This window comes from Chroicocephalus ridibundus, chromosome 3 (assembly GCF_963924245.1).
Source record: "Chroicocephalus ridibundus chromosome 3, bChrRid1.1, whole genome shotgun sequence".
Classification (NCBI taxonomy): Eukaryota; Metazoa; Chordata; class Aves; order Charadriiformes; family Laridae; genus Chroicocephalus; species Chroicocephalus ridibundus.
Genome location: NC_086286.1, coordinates 122,483,775 through 122,497,861, shown reverse-complemented (window position 1 = coordinate 122,497,861; position 14,087 = coordinate 122,483,775).

The window sequence follows — 14,087 nt, the reverse complement described above, 5'->3', positions numbered from 1 at the left end:
AGGTGCAGAAGGAATCTGGGCAGGCTCATGCATCCAGGAGGAGAGCTACCCCTAGGAATGACCCCCAAACTGTGCTGGGAAGGTCCTGCTGCCTCACACCGGGGGTCCCAGAGGGGCATTTTCATGCACTAACCAAACAACCACATCCCAGCAAGATGGGGGTTGTTCCCCAAGGGCTCAGTCCTAGTTAATCTGATAAAAGGACGGACACTGTAACGGCCTCCTTGCTTTTGTCTCTCCTGGCTTTGCATCATCTCTGAGGTTCTTACGAGGTAACACACTATGGCACCGTGGCCCAACATCAACCCATTGCATGGCACAGGGCACGTGCCATCTGTGAGGAGTGTTGCTTTCTGGAGGTTGCAGCTTCTTCTTGACTATGGAAGTAGCTGAGAACAGCTAGTCTCTGTCTTCTTCAGGGTCTGAGTGGGGTGTATCTGGACCATCTTTCTGAGGATGTCTTAAAATGCAAAATTGTATCTAGGACTTCAGACTCTACAGCTAATAGCATCCTTCTTTCTGGACACAAGAAGAATTTATTTTAGTAAGTTGATATCTGAAGAAGAGGAGTCTGAGGGGAGACCTCATTGCCCTCTACAACTACCTGAAAGGATGTTGTAGAGAGGTGGGTGTTGGCCTCTTCTCCCAGGTGAATAATGACAGGACCAGAGGAAAGGGTCTGAAGTTGCAGCAGGGGAGGTTTAGGTTAGATATTAGGAAGAATTCCTTTACTGAAAGAGTGGTCAGGCACTGGAACAGCCTGCCCAGGGAGGGGGTTGAGTCACCATCCCTAGAGGTGTTTAAGAAACGTCTAGATGTGGCACTTCAGGGCATGCTCTAGTGACAGAGATTGTAGGTTGTTTGGTTGGACTCGATGATCTCAAAGGTCCTTTCCAGCCATGAAGATTCTATGATTCTATGATCTCCGCTCAGGATCACTTTTTAATTACTCTATCATGATGCAGTTCATACTTTACAAGCAAGAGCGGATGTTGGAACATTTCACTGCTGAATACACTTCACCCACATGCTCACTGACATACACTTTTTTTGGAGATAGAGGAGAGAAAGAGACAGAGAAGGGCTGAGTACCCCATCTTTGCATGATTTCAATTATTGAGCGTAATCCATATTTCCTTACATTTAACAGCAGTCTCTATATTTAACAGCAGTCACTTCATCTCAGTGGGCTTTTCAGTTTCAGTTGCTTTTGTCTGGCTAGAGCTGGAAGTTTCATTCCCACTTATCTCCTTCTGCTGGCTGGGATGAATAAAATATGATGGTTGTGACATCTAGGAAAGAAAATGCTGTTGAGATACTTCAGTTAGAATGACAGAATGATTATTTCTTTAAAGCAGAGCACCTGAGCGATTGTTTTTGAAAGTGTATAGAAAGCACTCATAGTATGCTTATTGCTCAGTCTTGTTTTCCTGACTTCTATTTCCATCTGTGTTGCAGTTTGCTGGTGGGTGGAAGATGGTTTCCATTCCCCCTGGTAATTTCCATGGTTTCAGAACTGTTCCTGTTCAACATCGAGGTAAGTTTAAAATCTTCGTGAAAGCCTGGATCAGATTTTACTGTCACATCCGGGAACTGGAGAGAAATGGGCACTAAACAGTTAGATAAATATCAAAAACAGCTCAGAAGAAAGTATCTAAATTGGTTCAGGCTAGAGATGTGTATTCTCTCTATTGACAAATGGGAGCCTGGAAGACCAGCTCAGGAGCAGGTATCTACGTTGCTGGCATTTCCAGTGCAGTGAGATGAACAGTACCCTTTGTGGAAAGACCTTGCTGCAATCAATGTGTTGTTATATTATGCAAAATGGAATGGTTCTTTGGACTTCAGGATAAGAGCTGACAGGAGTGGTTCAGCAACAGCACCATCTAACAACAATTCGGTTTGCCAGGGTGCAGACTGGTGCTTAGGCTGGACGTACACATTTTGAAGGGAATGAGGAAAGCCTGAGCTCTTGATACTTCAGCAGGCGTCAGTAAATGAACACTGTGCCATGGTTTGTATTAATCTGTTCTAGAAATTAGGGCAGGCTTGCAGGACCTCAGGAGAGTCCTATCAGCTTTTCTTCTATATCTTGTGCTCTGTCTTTGCATGGCAAAGCTTGTGCGGTTTGTACAGCACTGGGCACTGTGGGGCTCAGAAGCTGGCTGGGGCATCTCAGTATAACTACATCCAATAAAATCATTAAATGCCACGGGTCACTAGAAGTATGGTATAGCAGGTATCTCACAAGCCTGTCCTGTCATCAAGGAGCATCACGACCACCAAATGAGCTGCAGTGCTCTAATGTCCATGGGGACAGCAAAGGGATATTTCAGCTGTCCTGGTGATCCTGGCAGAGAGTGAAGAATTAACCTTTGCTCATACCGGGGACAGCAAATCCTGAACTCACTTTGTTCTAATGTGCTGAGAAGGAAGGAAGTAATGAAATGTCTCATTATACATCTGACTTGAATATATTTAGAACTGACAGTAGCGCTGAAGGCTGCACGGTTTTATACCAAAAGGAGCGACGTGCTCTGGACTGTCTCACAGCAGACCATGGTCAATTGAAACTATTTATCTGCCTGAACAATGTCCCTGAAGATTACTTTTTTTCCTGAAGCACCAGGAATTCATTGCAGTGATAGAACAATTAATGTGGGTATTTGGAGTACTTCAGTTACACAGATAGAATAATTAATGTGGATATTTGGAATACTTCAGTTGTACCATTACCCAGCTTTATGGGTTTATTTTAGGTTTAAGTGGCTTGCATTTATAATGTGGAGTTTTTTTAGGCTGATTACCACACTTGTATGAGTTTTGTCATAGCAGAATGATGACTACAATAATGTGTAATGTAATCATCGTGTTGAGAAGGCACAAAGTGCTAAATGGCTATTTAATCTTCTAGAGAAAAGCACAGAAAGAGCAAATGTGGGAAACTGAAGCTGGACAAGTTTAGTTTAAAAGCAAGGGTCCGCATTTTCAGTAATGCCAGCAGTCAACCATACATGCAAACTTCCGTGCGATTCACCAATACTTGACACGTTTATAATCGCAGCTGACTGCTTTTCTGCATGAGGTGCTTCATTGTTCTTCATTATTGGGCTTAGCATAGAGAGACAGCTGTTCGACATGCCTAATGCAGGACCTGCTCTTTCAGCCTTTGGAATGGCTGGAGCTCTTTTGTTATTAAATTAGGGATCTGGGTGCTTTGGTGGACTGTGGTTTTAACGACAAGTTTTGTCTCGGGTTATATAAAGCTTCATGCGCTAAAAGCAGTATTGACAATAGGCAACCAGGGGCCTTCGTAGCTGATAGGAAATCCCAGTGCGGAGACACAGGCCAAAGTAGGAACTTCTGCAAAATGATGGAGAACTCATTGAGCTCTTGTGAAAACCAATAAAGGAAGTGGAAAACGCCTGTAACTGGTAGCCTTTGTGTTCATGCGATTGTTGGATTTCCCCTAGCAGAAAACACGTGGTAATTCCTCCAGGGATTTTTGAGTCCCTACCCACAAAGTGCAACCCACCCATCCCTTTCTGAAACTTCAGGCAGCTTTCTTTGGGTTAGCTGGGCCCTGTTTAAAATGGATGTCTCCAGGTAATGGCTAATTTTCCCCATCCTTTCTTCTGGCAATGGACAATGAAGGAAATGCTTTTTAACGGTGCTTTACCAAACAGAAGCGATCACCTGAGGGGTTTGGGTGTGGAGAGCTCTGCAAAGCTGTACCCTACATAACACAGGGCTTGAGGGCTCCATACAGCACGTATTATCTGCACATAAAAATTATTAATAGAAGTAATAGTAACAACGCAGAGAAGCCCAGCAGTCAGGAGGATACCTTTGTGTTGAAGGTGTACAGACCCAGAGCTCTTGCTCTGAAGAGCAGGACAGGTAGTAGCTGAAGATACACAGATGGGACAGGACAGGGACACAAGGAAAGGTTGTGGTCCTGGCATGTCAAAGGGAGAAGCTCGGACAATGCTCGGGCTAGACATGATGTGTGCAAGAGCAGACACCAGCAGAAGGAGATGGAAGAATGTTGTCATCAGCCAGGTGGTGCCATCAGTGAGATGGCCAGAACCCAGGCAGGGATGGGGGGGAAGAGGATATCTCCTAGAGCTGGAATTGAGCAGAACCTGCAGGATTTAGGCAGGGCACGAATGGGAGCTCTTGAAGAGTTAAAGCTCCAGTGGTACACAGACTTTGGCATGGGAGTGACCTCATGCATGCTCTTGAAGAACCCAGCTGGGAGTGTTTTCAGGGCCAAGACCTTTCTTTTGAAAGTCTGGTCAATTGTGGCTCATAGTCCAACATGCTGGGGAAGTTGATGTGTTAGATTATGATCAAAAATACGGTGTTCTTCTGAGGCAAAGGGGAGGGTGTAAGGGAAAGAGCTCCAGAAGCTTTTCTTCTCATCTTGTCCTGACGACAGGCACAAAAGCGTGGAGATAGGCTATATGTGTACTGCCTTTTCTTATGTTCTCATGCCCCTTTCACCTAGTGATCTATTTACTTAGTACTCAATTTATGCATGAGAGAGAAAGGAAGCCTTACGTAGGTAGACATTAGGATAATAAACTTGCCTAAGAAGACATAGTTTTAAAATCCTTGCTCTCACAGCAAATATCACACGCGATACTAAGGTACATACATGATAATAAGGTCCTCCAAAGTGTTTTCTGTGCTCATGCAGGTGAAGAAGAAGGGATCTGCTATCTGTGAGAGGCTCCAAGGTGAAAGAATGCAAGCTGTACAACTACTACCGATTCACATTTAACGTGTGCTGGCTGAAGTACATGTCAGTGGGTTGCATGTATATTTAGTTCATGGATTTGCATATTCTTTCCAGTAAAAAGAAACCTTTCAACCTGGTCAGAACCTGTTTATGCATCATGTGGGTTACTGGTACAGAACATCCTGGTCACACCGCTTCTTCCCAGCCACCCTTCTGCCCTACATGTCCATCAGCTCACTGCAAATTCCAGGCAGGCATGAGACAGCAAAGATCAGATCTCTCCATGAAATCATGGAGTCACCACATGGATAACCAGAGGTAATTGAGCCCAAAGAAAGGCAGATGCAAAAAGGCTTTATGAGTTCCAGCTTGCATAGAGTCCATATATATAGATATAGTCCATTCATTCAGCAAGCCTCTTTTGCATAGAAAATGACTAGGCAAAACAGAAACTTCTGACCATACAGAAACCTTTGTATTTGGTACAATTCCTTGTGAAAGGCATTTTTCCTGTGTGAATCTGGTCTTTTTTCTCCTTAGCAGACATGAATGAGATGTCTTCGCCACCATATGTTTCCTCTGACCCACAGGTCCAGCTCCCAGGCCTACTTTTTTAATAAATCAAGTTATTGTTTGCTGTCCTACTTCGCTCTGGGACAAGAAGCAGTCTTTCTGCTCTTGAAAAGAAGTCAATGTTGCTGCAAAGGTCCCCTGGCCAGATAACCACGGCACTTTTAATGTCACGAAAAAGAGACAACACCATGTGTATTGGGATAAGCAAACTAATTTGAGGAAGGGGTTTTTTTAGCCATGAGTGTGCTTTGTGTATTGCAATGTTTGTAATTCCTTCACTACCACCTTTCAGACTGATCGCACAGTTTCTCCGAAGGATGGAGATACTGTCATTTCTTGTAATCTCAACGATAATAAATACCTACATGTTTACTGACAGAGGCTGGGCTAAAGGACAAATACTTAAAGGACAAGTATGTTTTGTTTGGCTGCTCAGCAGCTGGAAAAGATGGCCAGCTAGTCAAACACCAGTGAAGTGGTTGCCAGCTACATGGCAAAGACTTTTGTTAGGCCAACAGCCAGGCTGAGCCAGGCAGGAGACGTGTGAGTTGACTGATGGTATTAGGAAGGAAGGGAGAGAATAGAAATGAGTTGGGGGGGCACTACGGGGAGCTAAGGGATAGGTCTGTTGGAAATACAAGAGAGAGTTGGGAACGGACGCATGAGAGACCACAGAAGGACTACAGTAGGGTCTAGGGCAGGTGTGGTGCCTTGAGTATTGTTAAGGTAAGTATGATATGGCCGGACTCTATGATATTGCAGTAGGCGGTGTCAGATATAAAGCTGGGGAAAAAAATTCATTGCTTCTGTGGTTCATAAGACAACTTTATCTTTTTACAGTTCTATGCTAAGCAGGTGGGAGGTTGCTGAAGAGTCCCAAATGTTCCCAGCACCCTAAGGACTTGGAGAGAGAAGCCCAAGCCAGCATCCTGGGTGTGGAGCCAGAGCAGTGGGGAAAGGTACCCTGGCTCCAGCAGAGGAACTTTTAAGCAGGCTTTTGTCAGTGCTACTGGAAGGGGAGAGGTGGTTCGCCTGAATTCCTGTCTTCTATCAGAGACTTTCTTGTTTGCTTATAGCCTTGTGAAATGGGGAATCTCTGCCGTGTAACAGCATTAAGGAAGGGTGCAGTTTGTTTTCTCGGTAGAGTGGAAGGAATCTGGCACAATTTAGTTGCTTAGCAGGGGAATGCTGACAAATGGCACCCCCACCCCTCCCGAAAACACTCCCTTCTCATACAACAACTGTTAGAGTTTTTGCACTATCATGTTCTTGTGGTGGTTGGTTAAAAGTCCTCCGAGTATCTTTGCTTTGTGCCTGATCCATGACGTTCATTGGCCCATTAGTTGCTTTTGGCTCAAGATAGATGAGCCAGAAGGAGCTGAATTCTTTTGCAGATTGGAACCACCAGATATCCCAAATGCTGGATATTCAGCATTTATTTTTCAGGTTACCCTGAACCTTCAAGTGCTTTCCATTGTCATGGAAGTCTCCAGCTCAGCCTCTGGTTGACTTGCAATAGCATGTTTCCAAGGACTGACAAATTCCCAGGAAAACCAATGGAAACACACATGCTGAGGGACCTAGGACTTGGCTTACAGCTGCCTGGGTGGAAGCTTAACCCACAGGGGAAGGAGAGATGCAGTGCCAGGGAGAAGAAGTAGCCGGCTGCTCCTCGTGGCAGTAGCCAGGATCTGGCGGAATAGAGCCCTCACTGCTGGGTACAATCTCATGGCACCTGAACAAGGAAAGCAGAGAGGGTCTGGTGACAGCGACTGGGTTCAGCCACAGTCCCACCCCCAAACAAGCCCATAGCAAAGGTGCAGGTCCAAGGTGAATCCAGGAGGTCATGTCAGCAAGTCGGTGTTGGGATTAGCAAGGTACAAGGCTGGGCCCATGCAGATGCACAACGTGGCTCAGCTGAGGACAAGTGCAAAAGTTAAATGTGGCTCCTGAGCCAAGGCGGGGCCTCTAATGAGACATCTCCCAGCTTGTTCTCACACCTTAGCTGTCTTCCCAGCAGTCGGATCCCTGGTTACACAGCTGCACCCTTGCAGAGCTGACCTTGGGTAGAGGCAAGCAAACCTCAAAGAGGAGGAAAGAGCTTGCAAAGCCTGTCAGTGCTCTCAGGGCCACGACACTTGCCCTTAGACGTCTGAATCCATAGGGATTGATTACTGGGAGTATTTCAATGCGTAGAGACGCAGTTGTATTACAGAACTCAAAGATGCCTAGGCTCAACATGAAGAGGCAATATCTAACTTGGTATGGTAAGAGCATCTGCTTCTACCATAACACTTTGCCCTCAGTTCAGTGTCCAGGTTTGCCATTACACAGGAGGAGGACTGGTTGCCTTGGGGCTCAGATCCATCTGAAGCAGGAGTGAAATGCAAGAGAAAGGGGTGGTATTCGAGTACCAAATGTCTTGTTCCTTGCTAGATATGAGATCCTTCTCTCAGCAGCCTCGTTTAAAGGCTTTTCCTTTGGTTGGAGGACCACAGTTGCACTAATGGCTTCAGTTTGCTGTGCTTTCTGTGTTGGAAAAGAAAGAAAAAAAAGGAGAGAGACTAATAGAGAAAGACAGATCTGAGCAGCCAAAAAAATCATTTCTTTTCAAGGAAAACACCTCAGTTTTAGAGGCCAATGGAGTAGATGCCAAAGGGGTCACGTGCCAGACACAACCTTGATTTGCAACTCAGTTCCCCAGATATGAGATCAAAGTTTAGCTTTTGTGTGGCCCCTGAGCTCTCTCAGTTGCCAATACCAAAAATGCCTCCGTGGTATGCAGTCGTACTGGTCTGATCCCTTAGGCTAAGCTCGGCATCTTTGCCACCCATGCAGAGCTGATGCAGGTGTTGCTGAGCAACTGCAAACTGAACCTGAAAGGGTTTGGGCGAGATAAGCAGAGTGGCACGGCCTCATGCACATCTCCTCGATGTGCTGAGACTGCATTGTATTGGTATTTCTGAGGAAAAATGGATACGGGTATGAGGTGCTCTGCCTATCAACAGTTTTTGCTGGCAAGTCCCTGTGCTTTTCAAAGTAGACAACTCCCTCAACAGAACTAAGAGCCCATAGGGATGTGACTACTTAATTGCCACTTCAGGTGCCAAGTTCTGTATCCATTATCAATACCCCTCTTAAATACTCTGAAAGTCCCCATTAGCCATTGCCTAAGCCTGTAGATACCTCTGCCTGCTCAGTACTTATTTGCGTAGATCCATGCTCTGCTTTGCATGTTTCTGAGAGTCCCTCCCTGAGGAGCTCAACCTGGACCACGTCCAGACATCGTCCACGTAAGGAGGCATTTATGAGGAATACAAGCTGTCCCTGGCCAAGCCGAAGATCTTGAGGCTGCATGTACATTTTTTGATTTCTTCCAGACTTGTTTTCTCCCAATAGCCTTTCAGATCTCACCTCTAGAAATATCGGGGAAGCCTGTGGGATTGTTGCCCAGTACCGACATATCACCCGTAGAACAGATCTGGAGAGAAAACTCTTGCTGCACATCCCAAAACCCTTCCAAGTGAGAAAGGGGAAGACAGGACAGAGCAATACCGAAATATCAGGTTAATGCATCCTGAAAATGCCATTTATGGATTAAAAAGGTTTGTTTGTTTATTAACGAGCACACCTGGCCCTTTTATTAGTGCAGCACAAAGGTGGTTCTTTCTTAATTGTTAGCACAAAAACAGAGAAGAAATATCAACAGTGGACTGTGTACATGAAAATAAACCCCAATCTTAGGTTAGAGTGTGCTTTCAGCAAGCTCAGCTGACGCTGGGCATGGGTTTGACCTTCTCACTGGTCCCAGCTGAACAGAAAGGACAGCAAATATTCAGCTTGAATTTCCTCTCACACCTGTTTTGCACCAACATAATTTCATCAGCACCAGTGTAAATCCTCCTTTTGCAAGGGTGGATGGAGAGAAGGACCAGACCTGTGCACTGGCAAGTGGAGGCCCTCCTCTGAGACTCTTCCTCCTCAAGTCCCAGATCACTGAACATGCTGATCCCTACAGAAGGGCTGATGCATCGCAGGATCTCCCCAGCTCCAATTTTTGGAGTGTCCAATCTGTCCAAGGGGCTGGGCAATGGAGGCTGAAGATAGCTGAGATTAGAGGTGGTTGAAATTTGGACTTTCCCTACAGCTGAAATTCGTCACATACCGTAAAACATATATCCTGCTCTTGGACCTTCAGTAAGAATCTCTAATAGGGTCTCTAAGAGAAGGAAATATAGGAAAAAATATTTTGAAATAAACAAAACTCTTAATTTTAGTTGTCTGATAAACGATACTAGGATTGAAACAGAGGCTTATCCATGGGTGTTGATGGCGTTTCTCAACTTTGCTAGCTGTCAGCCAAATCAGTGAATACTCAAGTTTTACAGAACTTGAGCACTGGGGGAAAATTGCCCTGGGCCAAGGTGTTGAGAGCCTTTCACTAAGCCCAGAGGTAGTTCTTGTTGCTTGTTGAGTACCCCAGGTGTCCAAGTTGTGGATCCCAGGTATCTAAGTTGCCTTGGCTCCCTAGCAGGGATCTGAGACACCGTAGGACCCTTAGCATGGGGGAGCTCTGCTGGGCAGAGTTTCCCTGGAGGCATCACCGGTGGTGGTTAGGGCTCACAGGTGGTGAGGAAGCAGGCTGGCTTTTAGCACACATGACCCTGCCAGTGTTTCATCCATAGTTTTGTGGAGTCAGACACATTTCCACAATACTTCATTTGTGACAAAATAGCATTTCTCTGTTAAAAAAAAAAAAAAAAGTCCACAAAGAAGACCCACAAGTTTTCAGCGTTGGCTTTTCTCCTTGTTCCCATCTGCACACAAGGCTGATCCGCAACAAACCTTGTACCTTTGCCTGGGTCAGTTGTACATTTCCTGCAATTATTGTTTGCCAGCTATCCTTCCTGTTACGAAAGGGAAGCTGGCAAGATAAATTTCTTGGGACTAGTCTACACTTGAAAGCACTGGCCCTATCCTAACCCCAGCAAGGAATGCAGAGGGACACGTGCTGTCACCCGACATGCCTCAGAGGGGTTTCCCAGGGGGGCCAGACCAGGCTGCTGGCAGCAGGTGTAAGAGACACAGCGGAGGGGGACTTTGTTGGCTGGATACGGCACATCCCCTGTTTTCTCTCCTTTCCCCAGATCCCCTGCACAGCAGCTGTCTCAGCACGCTGCTGGCTCATCCAAATCCACCATCCTCATGGTCCCAGCACAATCAGGCAAGGGACAATATGATGTGATGCTGCTGATACACATGATGGAGGCTGCTGGTGTGTAGGCACAGCCTTGGCAGCTGTATGGGCAAGTGCCTCAAGTGCAGACTTCATTAAATGCATCCCTCTGGCCCCGCTGATTGCACAGGGCTTGTGGTCCTGCAGTAGATGGTCAGGCTGTGGTCACTGTGGGACCTCTCGACACTGATGCTCTCTGTTGCAGGATGTGTCCCAAAGGAAAAACATCATTCCTCCTCCCACCAGACAGCGTAGACCAGAGCCTATGGGTTTCAGTCCTGCCAAGGGCTACAAGCTCCTACCAGCCCATGCTTACCCATTTATTCACATCCAACTACAAGGGGCCATGGGACAACGCCGATCAGTGTACACATGACCACAGCGCCCATTCCCATGGCCAAAAATCAAGGTCAGATGGGACGGGCGCCAGCTGCCACTGCTTTCTGAGAAGAGAAGATTTTGCTTTCTCCTTCTGTTTCAAAGCTTTACAGTTGGTCAGATGCTCCCTGTGGAGCACAGCCCAGCTTTCACGTTGGTTCTGCTCAAAATCACACATTGATCTAGCTCAAAACACCGGCAAACCTGACGAGCCTGAGCTGCGTGCCCATGGGGCTGTCAGTTGCAGATTGTCCGATTCAGACTGCAAACGATACTTGTAGGGTGTCTCTAAGAGGCTTCAGATGAGCAAACTCTGTTTGTCTTCTCTTGAGTAAACAGGTGATACTTTATGATAAGCAGACATGATAGAAGCAGGAAGGAAAGCCTGAGGTATGGTTGTCCACCAGCATCGCTCAGCTGAGCGAGAAAATAAATCTTGCCTTTTTATGCGGTTGGGAGAGCCAGGGAAGCCTTTCATCCAGCCTGCTCATTTTAAAGGGAAATGGTTCCAAGAATGCAATATTTACTTAGTATTAAATGCAGTCTTTGCCAAGTATTGAAAAAGATAGGTTTAGCTTTTGCTTTTGTTGGCTAGCGATAAGCCTGTCTGTCCACTTTTGTATCAGAATTACTACAGAAATCCTGAGAGGATTGTACCAGACTCAAAATTTGCCCAGACAACCCCAGCCAGCCTTTGGCATCTTTTCTAATTGGGGAAACTAAGGCATGGAGCACTAAGCTACCAGCAATATTACAAGTCTTTGGGGGACACGGCTCTTCCAAACAGCACAATCACTCCTCGGTGCTTCCTGGACCCCATCCCCAGTTATTTGTATCTTCCCCAGTTAAATATTTTATTCAGATTTTAATCAAATTCAGGAATTTTGCCCAGTCCTACCAAGAAGTCCTTGTTTTATGCAGACCAGCGAGAGGTTCACATAGACACTTCTCGTGTGGCCACAGGCACACCACCAATTACCTTCTTCAGATGTGAAGGACAAATCCTTTTAAATCAGTTCATTGCTCCCTTTTGGAGCAAAATTCCATTTTGCTCCCTGACCAAATAAAAAAACGCTCCGCGTTGTCAACCCAAGGGACTACTTTGTACTGCAAAAGAATTTTCCTTCAAGAAGGACCCTCTAATTCCCCATGCACAAGTGAAGTATTAAGGGAGTTAATTAACGTCTTGCTCCCACTAGTCTTTGAGCGGTGCTTGCTGCCTGCTACCCAGGGCTGCTCCATTTGCCCCGTGCTTTTTGCAGGGATCAAGCAGCAGCTCCGGCTGCACCTCCAGACCTCACCCTGCTCCGTGGATGTAGCTCCTGGGGAGCTGCAGGCAGCTCAGCGCAGCTTTTCTGCTCCTAACGTGAGCAGGAACTATGCCTTCGCAGGGAGCGTGAGTTCCTCCAGGCTTTGAGTAGTCAGCACTTAATAGGATTTAACAGGTACCCTCCAGAGGTGGGCTTAGACGAGGGGGATCACTAAGAAACCACCCATCTTGAGTCTGCCCAGACAGAAACCTGGGAGAAGGAAACCAAACTGGGCTCTGTTCATCCGGTGCGTTGGCAAAGGATGAATCGGGTGATTTAACAAACAGGAGTTTTTCAAAGGAAGAAAAGAAAAGGATAACAGGAAGATAAAGAGTAACACAGGATACCAAATCACTTCTGCAAGGCTTGATCATAACTGGTTACTGTCCTTATCTCGGTGTCCCCAGGGAGGCAATTGCGAGATCAAAAGCTCTTGAAGTGAGAAAGTGCATTTCTAGTGCAATGAACCGTGCAGGTCTCTGAGGACTAACGATGGAGCGGCACGCGGGGCTGGGGGGCATGAGCAAGCTGTGGGGGAGGGAAGGACAGACCCAGCACAGCCGAAATCTGCAGGGTCTCTTCCTAGAGAGGGCTACATGGAGAAGACGACCTCTGCGAGCAGTTACACATCAGCTCTCCGTCAGTGAGGGGCAATTCTGCCTCCTGTGCTGCCCACCCTGGCTGCCCAGCTGGCAGCCGGAGATGGGCTTGGTCCAGCATGTTTGTTCCAGTCTGCTTAAAACAATCCTTGGTATTTATGGCTGATTCAGAGCCAAAAATATGTCCAACACCCAGTCAGCTGGCTTTTCTCTGAGCTACACAAATCAAATCAGCCCTTAATTGAATTCCCCTCTGTTGAGCAAACTGGAGCTCGAGCACTGGGATTTCCTTTGATTGTTCCCACCGGTGAAGCCTTCATCCAGTTTCGCTCTTGCATCTAGCACTTTTTAATGACTTCATATATAGATGTATGCAAATCGGCTTAATGAACTGGGGATGCTCCCAGCTGGATGCGGGGAAGGCAGAGCATCCAGACTTTAGTGTGGTGTATTCAGGCTCTGACGCCAGTGTCAAAGGTGGCACGCCAGTCACCTAGTGCCAGCAGCTACTGTAGATGCAAGACTCGGTGGATTAGACTGCTCTTTCCACAGTCCTACCATGCTTAGTCACTCTGTGCAATATAATTTAAATTGCCCACTGAATGAACTTCAGGGCAAGGAGCGCCAGGAGCCATGGAAAGCTTCTGCTCTACAGGGAGCTCTGTGCTCCATGTGGGTGCTGCGTTCCTCCATCAGTGGATGGTGGGGAGCAGGGAGAAGCCCCTGAGAGTGCCCCACTCTCGTAGGGATGTGAACCCCTGGGGTAATCCTGGGCAGTCTCCAAAGGCACCTCCCTATCTCTCATTTCTCCCCTAGCAAAATGGCCAGTGCAATTTTTCTGCAGGTCCTGAGATGGTGGTGACTTGGATAGGATCAGTCAAGAGTCCAGGTCCTCAGGCAAGTTTAAGTGATGAGGCAGGTCCAAGGTTAAGCTACAGGTCAGGGTCAGTGTCAGGATTAGGCTTAGTGAGGTAACCAGGCCTAATCACAGACACAGCCTGGTGGTCACCAGACAAGTCCATATGGGCAAGGCAGGTGTAAACGATGGGAAACAGCCCTCAGCTGTGCCATCTCCATAGAATCATAGAATCTTCATCGCTGGAAAGGACCTTTGAGATCATTGAGTCCAACCAAACAACCTACAATCTCTGCCACTAGAGCATGCCCTGAAGTGCCACTTCTAGATGTTTCTTAAACGCCTCCAGGGATGGTGACTCAACCCCCTCCCTGGGCAGGCTGTTCCAGTG